At 32.5% G+C, this 19,962-nt stretch overlaps 1 protein-coding gene across 1 annotated transcript in view; it reads right to left on the reverse strand.

Moving 5' to 3' along the window:
• The window catches only part of LOC142338276 (uncharacterized), a 46,518-nt gene extending 44,852 nt beyond the window's left edge, over positions 1-1,666 (reverse strand). The window contains exon 1 of the mRNA XM_075387954.1: positions 1,618-1,666. The gene's annotated coding sequence lies outside the window, so the exon portion shown is untranslated. The remainder of the gene's footprint in view (positions 1-1,617) is intronic.
• Positions 1,667-19,962: the final 18,296 nt, after the last annotated feature.

Consider the following 19,962-nt stretch of genomic DNA (forward strand, 5'->3'; position numbering starts at 1 on the left):
ACTCTAAAAATTACAATAGCTATTTTTATATCTATTACTCTAGCCAATATTATAACTATTATTATATTTATTTATATAGCTATTATCTTAGTTATTTCTCTAGCTATTATTATAACTACTTTTTTAATTGAATAATAAAAAAGACTGACAGCCTTATATTATACGAACTACAAAAGATGTATAAAGGTGTAATTGAAATTAAAGAACAGCATACACTTAATTTAAGAATGGTAAAGCGAACAGAACGATTTAAATTTTGTAAGCTTTTACTTATTACAAAAAAATTAGTTTTTATTAGATTATCAGTTTATAATTCTGTGTTTAATTTGAATATAAGGAGTAATCAACTTTTAGATGATAATTCTAGTTCTACTGTTATCTATGCTCCAAAATTGTTTCCAGCTATTTCATCAGGCGCATATGATTTATCTGAAACAGCAGAATTAAAATAAGACGAAGCTGAAGGTAATGTTTTAATATAACCAGACTGGAAAACAATGAAATTTATAATAGAAATAAAACAGAGCGCAAAATTTTTAATGAAGGAAACTCAATAACCTAAACCAGGTATATACATATCTCAAAAGTTTATTGATATTATGCGTTTAAATACTATCAACATTCATTGTAATGTTATAACCTGGTGTCAAAGATAATGTCAATAACACAAACATACCATATACTTTTAGTGTAATAGAACCACCGGGCTACTTGATAAATATTATACAACTAAAGTGTTATATCAAAATTTTTAATAAAGAAAGAATAGAATATATATATATATATATATATATATATATATATATATATATATATATATATATATATACAGTAGAGATCAGCAAGGCAGACCGATCGATTTTAATGGCGATATATTAAGTTTCACTTTAAATCTGACGTATTCAGCTGGTCGAAGACCCGTCTAGTTAAGGTTATAGTTATAGATATAGTTGTAGTCAATACATTAGTTATATATATAGTCACAGATATAGTTTTAGTTATAGTCTGTCTTAGCTATAGTTATAGATATAGGCTTCGTCATAGTTAGAGTTATAGATAAAGTATAGTTTTAGCCAATACTCTAACTATGGTTATAATTATAGAAAGACTATAAAACTCTCCTATGCCAATTAGTTCTTAAGTTACCATTAGTCTTTTCTATTTTAGATATACCGCTGAAAATGTAATTATAAGGATCTTTCCGTAATTTATTACATATTTAGCAAAATCTTCATAACTAATTTCATACTCTTTAAAGAAGTCTCTATGTAATGATTGACGTACATTACCTCTTACAGAAATATTACAGTTTTCTCATACTTTTTGTCCATCTAATGAAAATAGATTTTGACTGAGATAATACATATCACAATTATTATGTCTGTCTCTACAAAATTACTCATTGATATCTGGTTCTTTAGCTTTCACATAAAAAAATATGAATTTCTTTGGGCGAATCACAAGGAGAAGGTAACTCTTTTTTATTTTTGAAAAAACTCAAATCTCAATATAGCTAACAGTGCATGTACTTTATTAAAAGGAACAAATGCAATGATCAATGTTAGATCTGAGGGCTGTCATGGTGAATAAGATGAAATAGAAGATTTTGTTAGTGACCTGGGAAGCATAGCGGATAAAAATTATGGTGTTAGCTTTGCTGACCCATGGAATGGTTTAACATCAACAAAAACTAGCCCAGGGAATGGCGGTACAGCTAATCCTGGATCTTTGGCAAAGACCAATACATGGAATATTAACACAGCCAATGTTGGATCTTCAGCTAAGACCAGCCCGTTGAATGGTTGTACAGCTGGCCCACGAACCAACTTCATAGACCACGCTAATTGTGTCAGTAGTGTTAAAAGTAATTATAATAATAAAACTAATTGTAACAAAAGCCGAGGCGAACGTCCAATTGAAACCAAATTAAGCAAATTCTTGGATGATGATGTAAATAAAAAACAAAAGCTTTAAATAAAAAAGGACGGGACACTACATATGAAGATTTTGATAAAATGAAAGTTTTGGTACTAATCTTCTCAACTATATTACCGATAATGAGGCTACAGAAGGAGAGCAACTATCAGATATAAGATATAGTGATACTGTTTTCAATGTAGCAGGTAAAAGATAATTGAATGATTTTATAGGTTCTAAAAATCTAATTGAAAATTTAGCGCGACATAAATGATGGGTTATAACTGTTTGGAGTCTGATTACAAATCTGGCGGCTATTTCAGCTTCGATTCTCACTATAATTTAAAACATGAAGACAAAGTGGGTGGCTGCAAGTATAAATTATTCAGCGGTGTTTGTGTTAAAATTGGTATTGATAATAATATTATCATTGATATGGGTAAGAGGAACATCATTGGTAAGAGTAAGAGTAATCTCATTGATAAGAGTAAGAGTAAGATCATTGATACGAGTAATAGCATTGATAAAGTCAATATCAGTGATAAAGGTAAGGTAAGAGTAATCACATTGGTAAAGTCAATATCAATGATAAGAAAAATAGCATTGATAACGTCAATATCATTGATAAGAGTAAGAGTAATATCCTTGATAAAATTAAGACCAATAGTGAAAGCAAGAAGCAGATCTCACTCACAGACGAAGAAGAGTTTAACGATGAATTTGAAATAATGATACAAGATTTTAAAAAGCTTCAAATAATTTAACTCTTAGACAATGTAATAATTGTAAGATTTATAAATCACAATTATATTTATATTTGAATAATTATACATGTAAAGGTTGTAATGCATCTAAAGTTGATTTTCAATATTGTTCTTCTAATGTGAAATGTAAATACCAGCTCAGACACAAAAACAACATCTTAATGTTAATTTACCAAGAGGATTTTGTAATAGCTTGCAAATAGGCGGGCATTTGGTGGAAGAACACGAGAAATGCTCGTGTAAATACTATACTTTACTCTCCCAACTCGAATGTAATGGTATGAATATAGATAAACCGATATAAAATATAAATTCATTTAAAAAAATAGAAAATTTCTCAGAAAGCATCAGCACAATAAAAAGCATCTCTCTGTACTCAAAACATCCTTATTCATACTTAAAAAGCAAGATCATGCTTAATTTGTGATTCAGCAAAATTTCTTATACATACCATTAAATTATAACATTAATGCAGACTATTTAAATAGATATAGATTTAGCCATAGTTCAAAGGACACGCTCTTAGACATAAAGTTATAGCATTGCCCAAGTAGTGAAGGAAAAGGGCCATGTGCGTCAGAGCTAGATCTTTAGTTACGACCACATTGATGGTGAAAATTGAAACTAGAAAAACCAGAGCTTAAGGATATAACCCAAACCATAAACAAAATAAAGCTGTAACCAAAGTTAAGTCCCTAACCAAAGTTAAAATCACATACCAGGCCAAAGTTTTCGCAGCGGAGGGGTTTCGCCTATGGTTCCCCAACTGCTTCGCAGATGAACGTTAATGGAGTATTGTGCAGTATATTAGTAAAGGGTATGGCCAATACTATACTATTAGATAATACAGGGGCACCGATTAGGCCTTTGGTTTGACCATTCCTAGCGTATGCGTCAGCATCGTATGAATGAACAGAGATCCAGGGTTGGTCGGTTTCCCTGTGTTTCTCCACAACTAATATGGTTGGTTAGACTTTGACGCCCTCTAGAAGTCTTGATTTTGACTCAATGTCTCTCAAACCTGGAATTGATTTTGTTTTTGACAAGTCTTCATCAGGGCTGATTAATATTTTGAGATTTTTCAAATCGAAGAGGCGCGCTTAAATATTGTCATTGGTCTTAACCACAAATTTGACAATGGACAGAGTTGAGTAGTTTGGGACGCTATTACTAAAGAGAGATGTGGTTCTGAAAGTTTTTTTTAACGGATGAAAAGAAAGGAATATGTAACCACCTGCCTCTTAAAGCTCATCAGCCTCATAATTTTAAAAATGTACGTCTGGCCGAAATTTCTAAGAAAGAGGTACTTGTGGGCCCACGAAAATACCTTAAGTTTTTTTTCGCTATCTTGTCTGAAAATCTTTCTGAAAATCAAATTTTGTCTGTCAGTCGCTGATCTGGACAAAATTCTAGAAATATTTAGAACAAACAGCTAATTAGAGTTTCAAAATTTACAACGTTGAAATCAAAATGGCCTAAGTTACAAAAATGGTTTGTACCAGTTTGTAAATATAAAGTTGCGTCTTTTATATATATATATATATATATATATATATATATATATATATACATATATATATATATATATATATATATATATATATATATATATATATATATAAATATATATATATATATATATATATATATATATATATATAGCATAGCTAATATGGTTGGATCCACACTTTCAGTTAGAACTAATTGTTCGCCTGTGTATCATCCTCTAGTGGAGTTGTTTTGCACATAACACACTTGTCTCTCATTCTGACAACGTGTGAGTAGATTGAGTTTCTCATACACATTTTTTGGTTTATGTACAATAATAAATTTGTTAACTGAACAATACTGAAGCAATGGTTCGGTTCAATTTCGACTCCATAGTCAATATTTTTTTCACCAACACCAGATGAAAATTGTTGCTTTGTATATATGGAAGTTCAGCCTTTCAGAAAATTCAAATTTTTTGATATATCAAAAAGAAATCCGACAGTCGCCAAAATTTCCGAAATTCCAAAATGCCAAATTTGACCTGTTGTCCTGAATTTGACAATAGAGAATGAAAGCACCAATTTTAGAAGATCAAAAACGATAGAAAAATAGCAAAAGCCGTTCTTTTCTTCATAAATTTGTCGTGAGCTAACATCAGATTTGCAAATAAACAAGATACGAATGAATAGATTTGTTCGCCAATAAGACAGGAAAGTGTAAAAGAAGATATTGATATAAATTTTAAAGAATTGCCAAATGTTAACAGAAGGTGGAAAAAGAAAACTCTCAAATCAAAATCAATCGCGACCTTTCATTTGGAAATATTTTTGAAAACAACCAAAAACTGAATCAAAACAAACTAATGAAAATTGTCATAAAGAGTTATTTGTCCAACTAAACGATACTTCTCTGTAAGTTGTAAATATTTTCCAAGATTGGGAATAATTGCCCATGAGTTATGAAAGTGTCAGTTACATTTAAATAAAATATGCAACCCTTGGAGCAATTTTGGTACAAAATTTAATTTAAGCAAGGAGGAAAGTCTGAAATTGGTTCACTAAAATTTAAGACACTCGCTCTCCTGAACGGATATTTTTGTTATCATGATGTTGAATTTGATTAAAAGATCGAGAAATGAAACGATTGATAAAATATTACACGAAACAATTTTATTGTTTAAGCTACACGAGTTGCAAAACCAAGACCAATTTTCTAAAACACTGCGATAGCTTCTGTTTTCATTTATCAATGAATTCATGAAAACGCAAACCGATAAGACAAAAAATTTTAGGTTAAAAAATACAGAGCAAACACTTTTTATGTAAAACTGTTTCTGAACAATTACTGACAAAATTTTAGGTCAAGTCAAATGATAAAAGATGTATACGAAAGAGAGCTGTGTCATTTCCAAATAGAACTTGGCTTAAGCTATTTCAACTATTCGACAAAATAACCTTTCACCGTATCATGATCTTTAATTTGAAAAAAATGATAGTAACACGTAAAAAAGAACACAATTTTTTTTAGCACGATTGCTGTTTTACTTTCTTCTGAACCAATTACGATCACTATATAATAGAGGAGTCAATAAACGATTGCTTGATGGAAAAAATTAAATGAAAATTTAAAAAATAAAGGAAGAATTAGTACTAGTACTAATTCCATTTTATGTGTCCCTACGTGTTAGGCGCTTCTAACAATTGTTCTCTAAATACTATGTGACAGCGTCTGTGTTGCATCCAAAGAAAAAGAAATCTAAAATCCGATATTTTTGATACGTCTTCACCAATTCCATTTTGTGTCCCTCAAAATGTTAGGTGCTTCTAACAATTGTTCACGAAATTATATTTGACAGCGTCTGCATTAGATGCGAAAAGAAAAAGAAAACAGAAATCCGATGTTCTCGATACATCTTCACCAATTCCCATTTTTTGTCTCTCAAAATGTTAGGTGCTTCTAACAGTTGTTCACGAAACCATATTTGACAGCGTCTGCATTAGATGCGAAAAGAAAAAGAAAGCAGAAATCCGATTTTCTCGATACGCCTTCACTAATTCCATTTCATGTGTCCCTACATGTTAGGTGCTTCTAACAACTCTTCTCGAACCCACATTTGTCACCGCCTGTGTTGTTTGCGAAAAGAGAACTGAAATCTGGAATCCAATATTTCTGATAGATTTTCAAGTCCATTTTATGTGGCCATACTGCATGGTAGGCGCCTCTAACAATTGTTCTCGAAATTATAATTGACAACTTCTGTTTTGTATGCGAAAAAACAGAAATCTGAGATCCGATATATTTTTATACGTCTTCACCAATTCGATTTTTATGTTACCCTATGTGTTAGGTGCTTCTGTTAATTGTTCTCTAAATCCTATGTGACAGCGCGCAAAAAAAACAATCTGAAATCAAAATTTTTGATACCTCTTCAATAATTCCATTTTAAGTGACACTGCGTGTTACGTGCCTCCAACGATTGTTCTCAAAAACATATTTGACCACCTCTGTGTTTTATTATTTTTTATAAGTCTCCAGCAGTTCCTTTTTAGGTGTCCCAATGTGTTAGGTGGTTCTAACTATTGTTCTCGAAACCATATTTGAACGCGTCTGAGTTGGATGCGAAAAGAAAAAAGAAATCTGAAATCCAATATTTTTGATAAGTCTTCACAATTTCATTTTTATGTATCCCTACACCTTAGGTGCTTCTTACAACCTTTTTTGAATTCATATTTGACACCGTTTGTATTGTCTGCGAAAAAAAAACTTCCATCTGGAATCTATTATTTCTGATACGTCTTCATCAATTCCATTTTATACCCTGTGTGGTAAGCGCCTCTAAAAATTGTTCTCGGAATTATAATTGACAGCTTTTGTTTTGTATGCAAATAGAAAAATAAAATGCAAAATGCGATCTAATACGACTTAAAAAATTCCAATTTATTTGTCCCTAAACGTTAGGTGCTTCTAACAATCACTCTTAAAAAAATTTTTGACAGCGTCTGTGTTTTATTCGAGCGGAAAAACAAAATTCTGAATTCTGAATTTTTATACGTCTTTACCAGCTGCATCTTGTATCCCTACGTTAGTTGCTTCTCAAATTTCTTCTCAAAATCATATCTTACAGATTCTGTGTTGTACGCAAAAAAAGAAAAATCAGAAATCAGATACGTTCTTAAATCGTCTTCACCAATTCGATTTTATGTTACCTTATGCGTTAGCTGCTTCTAACGATTGTTCTTGAAATCATATTTGACAGCGTCTGTATTGCATGCAAAAACGCAGAAATCAAATCTGATATTTTTGTTAGGTCTTCACAAATTTTATTCAACGTGACCCTGCCTGTTAGGTATCTCTAACAATTGTTCTCGCAACCATATATGACAGCGTCTGAGCTGAATACGAATAGTAAAATGAACCTGAGAATGAAAATGTAAAATGAAAATGAATCCAATTTGTGTGTCACTACGTTAGGTGCATCTGAAAATTGATCTCAAAATCATGTTTGACAGCGTCTGTGTATTTGAAAGAAAACACAAAAATCTGAAATCCGATCTTTTATACGTCTTCACCAATTCCATTTTGTGTGTCTTTTCGTAGGGTGCTTTTAAAGTTTCTTCTCAAAGTCATAACCTAAAGATTCTGTGTTGTATGCAAATAAAACAAAAAGTTGATATCGGATATTTTTTGAAAAATCTTTACCAATTCCAATTTTACGTAACCCTATGCGTTAGGTGCTTGTAACAATTGTTCTCAAAACCATATACAACAATGTCTCTGTATTCGAAAGAAAATATGAAATTCTAGAGTCCGATATTTTATACGTCTTCGCCAATTCCATTTTGTGTGTCCCTAAGTTAAGTGCTTCTAAAATTTGTTCTCGAAATCATTTCATATAGCATCTGCGTCCTTATGCAAAGAAAACAAAAAATCTTGAATCAGATACGTCAATTTTTTTTGATACATCTTACCTTATTCAATTTTATGTTTCCCTACGTGATCGCTGCTTCTAACAATCGATCTCGAAATCCTATTTGATAGCGTCTCTGTTGTAATCGATGTAATCGAAAAAAAAAACAAAAATCTGAAATAGGTTTTCTTAATCGTCTGCAACAATGCCATTTTCTGTGTCCTTACGTAAGGTTCTTTTGAAAATTGTTCTTGAAATCGTATATGACATTGCCTGTGATGAATGCGAAAACAAAACCGAAATCTGAAATGCAATTTTTTTGATACGTCTTCATCAATTCCAATTTGTGTCATCCAATGCGTAAGGCGCTTCTAATTTTTCGAATTGTTCTCAAAATTTTATTTGACAACAGTTGTGTTGTATGGTTTTCATACCTCTTACCTAATTCCGTTTCATTTGTCCCTACTTGTTATGTGTCTCCAACAATTGTTCTCGAAAGCTTAAATGACAGGGTCTGTGTTGTATGGAAAAAACCGCAATCTGAAATCCGATTTTTCTGACACGTCTTCACACAATTGCATTTTATGTGTCCTTTTGTTAGGTGCTTTTTAAAATGTTTCTTGGAATCATATGAGACATCGTCTATGTTGTATGCAAAAAAAACAAAAACCTGAAATCAGATACGTCAGATATTTTTTGATACGTCTTACCTAATTCCATTTTATGTGTCCCTACGTGATAACTGCTTCTAACAATCGTTCTCAAAATCCTAATATGACAGCGTCTGTGATGAATTCGAAAGAAAAGGCCAAATTCTAAAACTCAATTTTTCTATGCGTTTTCACCAATTCTATTTTATGTTTCCCTACGTTAGGTGCTTCTTAAAATTGTTTTCAAAATCATATCTTACGGCATCTATGTTGTATGCAAAAAAAACTATGTTGTACGGCATCTTTGTGTGTCCCTACGTTAGGTGCTTTTAAAAATTGTGCGCGAATTCATATGTGACATTTTCTGTGATAAATGCGAAGAGAAAAATAAAATCTGAAAAGCAAGATTTTTTATACGTCTTCATCAATTCCACTTTATGTGATCCTATGTGTTAGGCGCTTCTAACAATTGCTCTCAAAATCATATTTGGAAACGCTTGTTTTTTGTGGTTTTCATACGCCCTACCTAATTTCATTTCATGGTTCCCTACGTGTTAGGTGCTTCAAACGATCGTTCTCAAAATCTTTTTTGATAGCATATGTGTTTGATGATTTCTTTGTCGAATTCCTTTTTATGTGTCCTTACGTGTTAGGAGCTTTCAATAATTGATCTCAAAAATCTAAAGGACTGCGTCTGTGTTTTATGCAAAACAAAACAGAAATAATCAGAAATTTGATATTTTTGACACGTCTTCACCGAATCAATTTTGTGTGACCCTGTCTGTTGGGTACCCCGAACAATTGTTCTCGAAACCATATTTGACAACGTCTGTTTTGAATGCGAAAAAAAAATCTGAAGTGCAATATTTTGATACGTCTTCACCAGTGAAACTTTATAAGACTCTATTAGTTGGGTGCTTCTAACAATTGTTCTCAAAACCATATTTGACAGCGTCTGTGTATTCGAAAAAAACACAAAAATCTGAAAACCGATATATTTATACGTCTTCACCAATTCCATTTTGCGTGTCTCTTCGTTATGTGCTTTTAAAAATTGTTCTCAAAATCATATGTGACATTGTCTGTGTTTTATGCGAAAACAAAAAGAAATCTGAAATTCAATTTTTTTATACGTCTTCACCAATTCCATTTTGCGTGTCCCTTCGTTAGGTGCTTTTAAGAATTGTTCTCGAAATTATATGTGACATGGTCTGTGTTGTATGCGAAAACATAAAAGAAGTCTGAAATGCAATATTTGTGATACATCTTCAACAAATCCATTTTATGTGACCGTATGCATTAGGTGCTTCTAACGATTGTCTTCAAAATCAAATTTTACAACATCTGTCTTGTATGGTTTCTATACGTCCTATCTAATTGCGTTTCATTTGTCCCTATGTGTTAGGTGCTTCTAACAGTCATCCTCGAAATCCCATTTGACATTGTATGTTTTGAATTCAAAAGAAAAAAACAAACTTCTGAAAGCCGATATTTTTATACATCTTCATCAACTCCATATTGTGTTTCCTTAGGTTAGGTGCTTTTAAGAATTGTTCTCAAAATCTTATTTGACAGCGTCTGTGTTGAATGCAAAAAGAAAGAAAACTGAAATGCAATATTTTTGATACATCTTCACCAATTCCGTTTTATGCGACCCTATGCGATAGGTGCTTCTAATGATTGTTTTCAAAATCATATTTGACAACATCTGTGTTGTATGGTTTCTATACGTTTTACCTAATTGCATTCCCTGTGTCCCTACATGTTAGGTGCTTCTAACAGTCTTTCTCAAAATCCTATTTGACACTGTATGTGTTGTTTTTAAAAGAAAAAAACAAAACTCTGAAAATCCTATAGTTTATACGTCTTCATCAACTCTATTTTGTGTGTCCCTACGTTAGGTCATTCTAACAATTGTTCTCAAAACCATTTTCAACACTGTCTGTGTATTCGAAAGAGAACACAAAAATCTGAAATCCGATATTTTATAAGTCTTCATCAATTCCATTTTGTGTGTCCCTTCGTTAGATGCTTTTAAAAATCGATCTGAAAATTATATGTGACATTGTCTGTCTTTTATGCGAAAACAAAACAGAAATCTGAAATGCAAATTTTTTGCGTCTTCAACAATTCCAGTTCATGTGGCCCCTATGCGTTGGGCGCTTCTAACGGTTGTTTTCAAAATCAAATTTTACAACATCTGTGTTTTATGGTTTTTATACGTCTTATGTAATTGCATTTCATTTGTCCCTACGTGTCAGGTGCTTCTAAGAGTCATTCTTGAAATCCCATATGACAATGTATGTGTTGTATTCAAAAGAAAAAACAAACTTCTGAAAGCCGATATTTTTAAACGTCTTCATCAACTCAATATTGTGTGTCATGTGTGTCCCTAGGTTAGGTGCTTTTATAAATTGTTTTCGAAATCATATTTGACAACATCTGAGTTGTATGGTTTTTATAAGTCTTACATAATTGCATTCCCTGTGTCCCTACAAGTTAGGTGCTTTTAACAGTCTTTCTCAAAATCCTATTTGACACTGTATGTGTTGCATTTGAAAGAAAAAACAAAATTCTGAAAATCTGATAGTTTATACGTCTTCATCAACTCGATTTTGTGTGTCCTTACGAAAAGCGATTCTAACAATTGTTCTCAAAACCATATTTAACACTGTCTGTGTATTCAGAAGAAGACACAAAAATCTGAAATCCGATTTTTATACGTCTTCACCAATTCCATTTTGTTTGTCCCTTCCTTAGGTGCTTTTAAAAAATATTATCGATATCATATATGACATTCCTTGTGTTGTATGCGAAAACAAAAAGAAATCTGAAATGCAATATTTTTGACACACCTTCACTAATTTCATTTCATATGAACCTTTGCGTTTGGTGCTTCTAACGATTGTTTTCAAAATCATATTTGACAACATCTGTGTTGTATGGTTTTATACGTCTTCCCAAATCGCATTTCATGTGTACCTACGTGTTAGGTGCTTTTAACAGTCTTTCTCGAAATTCTATTTAATATTGTATGTGCTGTATTCGAAAGAAAAAAACAAAATTCCGAAAGACGATATTTTTATACGTCTTCATCAACTCCTTTTTGTGTGTCTTTACTTTAGGTGATTCTAACAATTGTTCTCAAAACCATATTTAACATTGTCTGTGTATTCGAAAGAAAACACAAAATTCTGAAATCCGATATTTTATAAGTCTTCACCAATTCCATATTGTGTGTCCCTTCGTTAGGTGCTTTTAAGAATTGTTCTCGAAATTATATGTGACATGGTCTGTGTTGTATGCGAAAACATAAAAGAAATCTGAAATGCAATATTTGTGATACATCTTCAACAAATCCATTTTATGTGACCGTATGCATTAGGTGCTTCTAACGATTGTCTTCAAAATCAAATTTTACAACATCTGTCTTGTATGGTTTCTATACGTCCTATCTAATTGCGTTTCATTTGTCCCTATGTGTTAGGTGCTTCTAACAGTCATCCTCGAAATCCCATTTGACACTGTATGTTTTGAATTCAAAAGAAAAAAACAAACTTCTGAAAGCCGATATTTTTATACATCTTCATCAACTCCATATTGTGTTTCCTTAGGTTAGGTGCTTTTAAGAATTGTTCTCAAAATCTTATTTGACAGCGTCTGTGTTGAATGCAAAAAGAAAGAAAACTGAAATGCAATATTTTTGATACATCTTCACCAATTCCGTTTTATGCGACCCTATGCGTTAAGTGCTTCTAACGATTGTTTTCAAAATCATATTTGACAACATCTGTGTTGTATGGTTTCTATACGTTTTACCTAATTGCATTCCCTGTGTCCCTACATGTTAGGTGCTTTTAACAGTCTTTCTCAAAATCCTATTTGGCACTGTATGTGTTGTATTTGAAAGAAAAAACCAAATTCTGAAAATTCGATATTTTTATACGTCTTCATCAACTCTATTTTGTGTGTCCTTACGTTAGGTGATTCTAACAATTGTTCTCAAAACCATATTTAGCACTGTCTGTGTACTCGAAAGAAAACACAAAAATCTGAAATCCAATTTTTTTAAGTCTTCATCAATTCCTTTTTGTGTGTCCCTTCGTTAGTTGCTTTTAAAAAATTGATCTCGAAATCATATGTGACATGGTCTGTGTTGTATGCAAAAACAAAACAGAAATCTGAAATGCAATATTTTTGATACGTGTTCAACAATTCCATTTTATGTGGCCCCTATGCGTTAGCCGCTTCTAACGATTGTTTTCAAAATCAAATTTTACAACATCTGTGTTGTTTGGTTTTTATACGTCTTACGTAATTGCATTTCATTTGTCCCTACGTGTTAGGTGCTTCTAAGAGTCATTCTCAAAATCCCATATGACATTGTATGTGTTGTATACAAAAGAAAAAACAAACTTCCGAAAGCCGACATTTTTAAACGTCTTCATCAACTCCATATTGTGTGTCATGTGTGTCCCTAGGTTAGGTGCTTTTATAAATTGTTTCCGAAAACTCATTTCACAGCGTCTGTGTTGAATGCGAAAAGAAAAAAAACTGAAATGCAATATATTTGATACATCTTCACCAATTCCATTTCATATGAGCCTTTGCGTTTGGTGCTTCTAACGATTGTTTTCAAAATCATATTTGACAACATCTGTGTTGTATGGTTTTTTTAAGTCTAACATAATTGCATTCCATGTGTCCCTACGTGTTAGGTGCTTCTAACAATCGTTACGAAATCCTATTTGACAGCGTCTGTAATGTACGCGAAAAAAAAAATTCTGAAATATGATATTTTATACGCCTTCACCAATTCCAATTTGTGTTTCCCTACTTTAGGTGCATCTAAAAACTGTTCTTCGTATGTGACATCATCTGTGTTGTATGCGAAAAGAAAAAAAGAAATCTGAATTGCAATATATGTGGTATCTCGTCACCAATTCCATTTTATATGACCCTATGCTTGAAGTGCTTCTAACAGTTGTTCTCAAAATCATATTTGACAACTTCTGTGTTGTATGGTTTTTATACCTCTTACCTAGTTGCATTCCATATGTCCCTACGTACATTTCAAACAATCGTTCTCGAAATCCTATTGGACACCGTCTGTGTTGAATTCGAAAGAAAATACAAAGTTCTAAAATTCATTTTTCTCTGCGTCTTCACCAATTCCATTTTGTGTGTCACTACGTTAGGTGCTTCTGAAAATTGTTCTCAAAATCATATCTTACAGAGTTTGTGTTTTATGCAAAAGAAACTAAAAATCGGCGATCAGATACTTTTTGATACGTCTTCATCAATTCCATTTTTATGTGACCCTATGTGTTAGGTGGTTCTAACAATTGTTCACAAAATCCTATGTGACAGTGTGCGTGTTGTTTGATTCTTTATACGTGTTTGTCAATTCAATTTTATGTGTCCCTACGTGTTAAGTGCTTCAAACAAATGGTCACGAAATCATATGTGACAGCGTCTGTGTTGCATGCAAAAACCAGAAATCTGAAGTTTCGATATTTTGGATACGTCTTCACCAGTTCCATTTTAAGTGACCCTGCCTTTTAGGTGCCTCTAACAATTGTTCTCAACACCATAATTGACAGCGCGTTTGTTGTATGATTTTTATAAGTCTCAACTAATTTCATTTCATGTGTCCTTACGTGTTCGTTGCCTCTATCAATTGTTCTCAAAATCATATGTGACAGCGTGTGTGTTGTATGATTCTTTATACGTGTTAGCCAATTCGATTTTATGTGACCCTGCGTGTTAGGTGCCTCCAACGATTGTTATCGAAACCATATTTGACATTGTCTGTGTTGAATGCGAAAAAAAAGAAAACTGAATTCTGATATTTTTATACGTCTTCACAGTTCCATTTCATTTGGCCATTTTGTATGCGAAAAGAAAATTGAAATCTGCAATCTGATATTCCTGATTGGTCCTCACTGTCTTTAGTTTTCAGGATGCGAACTTAAAATAATTTTTTTCTTATTTGTTATACTTTTTGTTTTACTTTTTCTGTTCAAATAGTGTTCAAATAGCACTTTTCTGTTCAAATAGCACTCTAGCTGAAGAATTTTTTGTTAAAAGTTAAAGCCTGCTTCGAAAAATAGGCACCTAAACTGAAGTTTTTGGTCCCTCAGTGAAAACATTTCTTGCTCTCTGCTCTACTTGAAAAAGAGCTTTAGTTCTAATCTACTCTCTTTCTCTCTCTCTCTCTCTCTCTCTCTCTCTCTCTCTCTCTCTCTCTCTCTCTCTCTCTCTTACTTCGCTTTGCTCTTCATTTTATTTGCAAATTACTTTGTTCTCAATTTCAAATGACGCCCTTCCCGTTTCAAATACATACCAACAAAATTACCGATGAAAAAGTGTTTCTCCTCTTCGGTCCGTAACAAAAACGCCCAAGTACTGTTCGAGTTCGTTAAAATATTTTTTCTTATTTGAGAAAATCTAGTAAATTGTGGGTAACTTTAGGGTGACAATTGGTGAAATATTTGACATTTGAAGTTTTTCTTGATTTTGTAAGCTTAAAAATGACCAAATACTCATTGTTACTACTAAAAAACAAAATCTAGATTTTTTGGTACTTTTGACATAAAAAAGCTGGAGACAATCAAGTTTAAAGGCTTATGTCATCAAAAAAGATCAAATAATTCTCATCAAATTTAAGAGTGCTGAGAACCTCTTGCAAGTTAACGCGTGTTTTGAAGACTAATGTCGAAATGGCTGCATCGCATAGCCTGTGATAAATAAGTAACAATAAAGTCAAAGTTTTATAACCCATTTTCACAAGATATATTATTTTGCACCTCTAATGAACCACAATTTGAGAATAAAGTTTGCGTTGTTTCAGGTAAAAATTTCCGAGAAATAAGTGAAGCTTTATTACGCAGTTTTTATTATCGAGTCTTGTTTCTATCGTAATGATACTAATAAAGTATGTAGTTCATGAATTTTTAATTTAAGTTTTGTCTAAATAACTCTTGAAAGTTTTCATTTCTTTTTCAATTGTACCAAGTTTCTCTGAATATGGACACGTGTCTCAAAATTCAATCACTTTTCCAGCCAACTTGAAGAGTATCTCTTCTCTGTATGAGTGAGGCTTTCTTCATTTTAGCTTTGATCATAAGAGGATAAATCCAATTGAAAATGGTTTATTATAAGACAATCAAGTCGTCTCAAATTTTTTCCCAATTGAAGTAGTCTGATAAATTCCAGGGAATAATACTCAAGGTTATATCTCTTTAAATCAACTGAAATAAGTCAACAAAGGTCTCCCATATAGGCCTACATAACACTACTTCCTTTATTAATCAAATTTATTAATCATATTTTATTAACCAAAACCTACACAATTTAGAGTTTTAATGTTAAAATCACCGATTATATGAATGATTAAAATCGGGGTTAAATGATAGAGTCAAAAATGGGTGAAAGGATGGGACACGTAATGGAGAGTTCGTTGAACAATTAAAAATCAGGTGCAAGGTTTGAAGCTCATCTACTCCTTTCAACATAATTGCAAATGGCATTTTAGCTGACTCGTGGTATAAAGTCCTGTTGATTATTCTGTGTGATGGGAACCCGGACGTAACGCCAAGTCAATTTCAGTACTGGGCAAGTCTAAATCCAAGTCTTATTTCATTACTGATTCAGAACTATGATCATGTTACTTTTTACACCTGGCAGTCTAAATCCAAGACTGAGATGGGGCTTGGCAAGTCTAATCCAAGTCTGATTTAAGACTTGGCAATTCTAAATCCAAGTATGATTTAAGACTTGACTATTCTAAATCCAAGTCTGATTTAAGACTTGACTATTCTAAATCCAGGTCTGATTTAAGACTTGACAATTCTAAATCCGAAAAGTCGACAAGTCGAAATTGGGTCCGGAACCGTCAAAAATAGTCGAAAAAAACGTCAAAAACAGCCGGAAAACGTCAAAAATAGCCGAAAAAAAACCTCAAAAATAGCCGAAAAAAAAACGTCAAAAATAGCCGGGAAACGTCAAAAATAGCGGAAAAAAACGTCAAAAATAGCCGAAAAAAAACAAAATAAACGGGGAAACGTCAAAAATATCCGAAAAAAAAACAAAAAATAGCCGAAAAAAATGTCAAAAATAGCCGGGAAAACGTTAAAAATAGCCGAAAAATCATCTAAATTAGCCGAAAAAAAACGCCTAAAAAACGGAGAGACAACAAAAATAGCCGAAAAAAACGTCAAAAATAGCCGGGAAACGTAAAAAATAGCCGAAAAAACGTAAAAATTAGCCGAAAAAACGTCAAAAATAGCCGGGATACGTCAAAAATAGCCGAAAAGAAACGTCAAAAATAGCCGAAAAAAATAAAAATAGACGGGGAAACGTCAAAAATATCCGAAAAAAACAAAAAAAAATAGCCGAAAAAAACTTCAAAAATAGCCGGGGAAACGTCAAAAATAGCCGAAAAAACATCTAAATTAGCCGAAAAAAAAACGCCTAAAAAACGGAGAGACAACAAGGATAGCCGAAAAAAACGTCAAAAATAGCCGGGAAACGTAAAAAATAGCCGAAAAAACGTAAAAATTAGTCGAAAAAAAAACGTCTAAAATAGCCGGGTAAACGTCAAAATTAGCCAAAAAAGCGTCTAAATTACCAAAAAAACGTCTGAAATAGCCGGGGAAACGTCAAGAAGAGCAAAAAAGCGTCAAAAATAGCCGAAGAAAACTTCTCTGTATATTTGTCTTTCAAGAGATCGGTCTTTTGGCCGCTTTTCTCGATATAGGCTGACTAGATGCCACTGTATTGCAAAAAAAAATGACACAGCTCTGCGCATTTCCTTTCAGCAAACCATTCTGTACCGCTGTGACTGGAGAATTGAAATATTAAAAAAATGAGTTGACTAATTAGGTCCTTTTGATCTGCTTTGTACTGATCCAACTTCTCCCAGGGTTATGTGTCTCGAAAAGCAACCCAAATCTTTTTGTAAGCCATTTTCTTGGAGGTAGCTCCCATGTTGATTCGATTTCAGTTTCTCCGGTCGCCCCACCAAAATGTAAGTGAAGGTGTTCCTCGTCAAAACAAGGAATAATCCCTGCCCTGGCTTCCATTTGAAAGATAGAATCTTCTTGAGAAAATTATCGTCTTGATTTTAGTTTAGTACCTTTTGAAGAGTAAATCAAGCATGGTAAGCTAGTCAATACTACAAAAGAATATTGGAACAATCATTTGTTCAACTGGTAACTGAATGAATTAATTATATTCTGTTCAAGCCAGAATATATCTTAATATCTACCATTGATGGCATTTATAAGCGAACACCAACGGAGATTGCATAATTGTTGATTAGATGTTATTTGAAAATTACGTAGAATCAAAAGTCTAAATATTTCCATATGATTTCAATGGCATACGCAAGTTTACATAATAAAATGTTTAAATATCTGAATATGATAAAACATAACATTAGCAATGTTTTCATATAAACATTGAAACAAAGTACACGTCAGGTAAACAAAAGCTCAATCAGAATATACAGGCATTCATTTTGCAATAACAGCAATCTAATAGCATTGTGATTATGTTTCAAAGATTATAATAAGATTATTATAAAGATTTTGAGTGATCTCAATTATGAACTATGGTTAACTTTATCTCAGATCTTAATTCATGAGGAAGTTTAAATTTTCTTTCTTTTTGGTTTATGGGTAAATCCCGCTGATGAAACTCTATGTGGGTACTCTGATGTTACAACATCTTGACTCATAAGAATAGGGCTCAGTTGGACAAAAAGCAGAAAAAATCATTAAAAAAACTTCTATACGTAGTCTTAATACATGGAGATATTTAGAAAAATTCTGGAAAACAACAAATAAAGTTTATTGGCTGAGCATTTTTGTTGGTATGTTTCTAGGATTATGAAATTAATTTATGCCGAGTTACAGAAATTTTGAACAGTATTTGCCTTGCGGTCCTAACTCAAATTTTACTGGCAATTTTAATATATGGAGAAAAAATAAAAATAGCATCAATTCACGCCAAATATTAGCAAACGTTGCAGAGATAATATTTGGGTTTTTATCAGTCAGCCAGATTGTTTAAACAGTCATCCAAAGAGTTTGATCATGTTTTACTAGTTTTCTTAATTGGCACCAACACTCTCAACGCATTTTCCGCTCTTCTTACATCTTTTTTGTTCGCATTGAAGACATTGCAATTCGTAGATCTTTTTACTGGTTTCACCGCAATTCTTGCTTTTTAGCAAATTTTAGGGTTGAAACCTCGACCCCAGGGGAACCTCTCTGGTCTGTCGGGATCTGATGTTTATTCAACTCCAATTTGAACAAATCCACACATCAAAATTGATCAAGGTCCAATTAGGTCACATCAAAGGTCTTTCTACTTCTTAAATGAATAGCTTCAATAACCACTATTATCTACAGACGGCAGACTTTGGAAAATTGAAGATTTTAAAGATTGAACTTTTTTCATTTTCACTGCATTCAACAGAATTCTGAAAAAAAGCTTCTGTGCATGGGTTGCACTTCTCGCCTCCATCATGTCAACAATTTTTTATTCCACTGCGCCATCTATCACTTACTTCTATGATATTTCTCGTGAAATGAAATTAGATTCAATGAAGGTTAGGTCAAACAAATGTGTTGAATTTTTTTAAAATTTGCGGTTTTGAGTGGAGCGATGAATTTTTGTATTTTTACCTGTTAAGCGGTGAAAAAATACACTGCTACCAAAGGTAGTGGTGAAAATAAACATTTCATTGTTAAAAATTGCGATTTCTACAAAAAGCCACTCAATTAAATTACAGTGATTTTTGCCGATAAATAGACGTATGATGTGTCGTTTTTGGGGGGCAATTTTGTCCTCGACATTTTCACCGATTGAAATATAAAATATTGCATAATTTCATTAAAAGTTTGAGTTGATAGAAAATTTTGCTAATTTTATACGCTTTATACGGTAATGGAGAAACTTTGTACAGTTTGTGATGTAAAATTTTTTTCACTGCTTTCAACGCATTTTTGGCGCTATTTTTACATAATTACTTTCTGCGTTAAAGAAAATTGGTAAATTTAGTGGTGGGTGTTTGTAAGATTTTAAGCGGTTAATTTTTTTAACCGCATTCACAGCATTCAACGCCAAAAATTGCAATTCTTACATCTTTTCACTGGTTTCACCGGAATTCTTACCTATTTTAGCGATTTTTAGCGTTGACACCTGGACTCGGAGGAGAAGCTCT

The sequence above is a fragment of the Convolutriloba macropyga genome, chromosome 4 (genome assembly GCF_964194025.1).
Source record: "Convolutriloba macropyga chromosome 4, txConMacr16.3, whole genome shotgun sequence".
Lineage (NCBI taxonomy): Eukaryota > Metazoa > Xenacoelomorpha > Acoela > Convolutidae > Convolutriloba > Convolutriloba macropyga.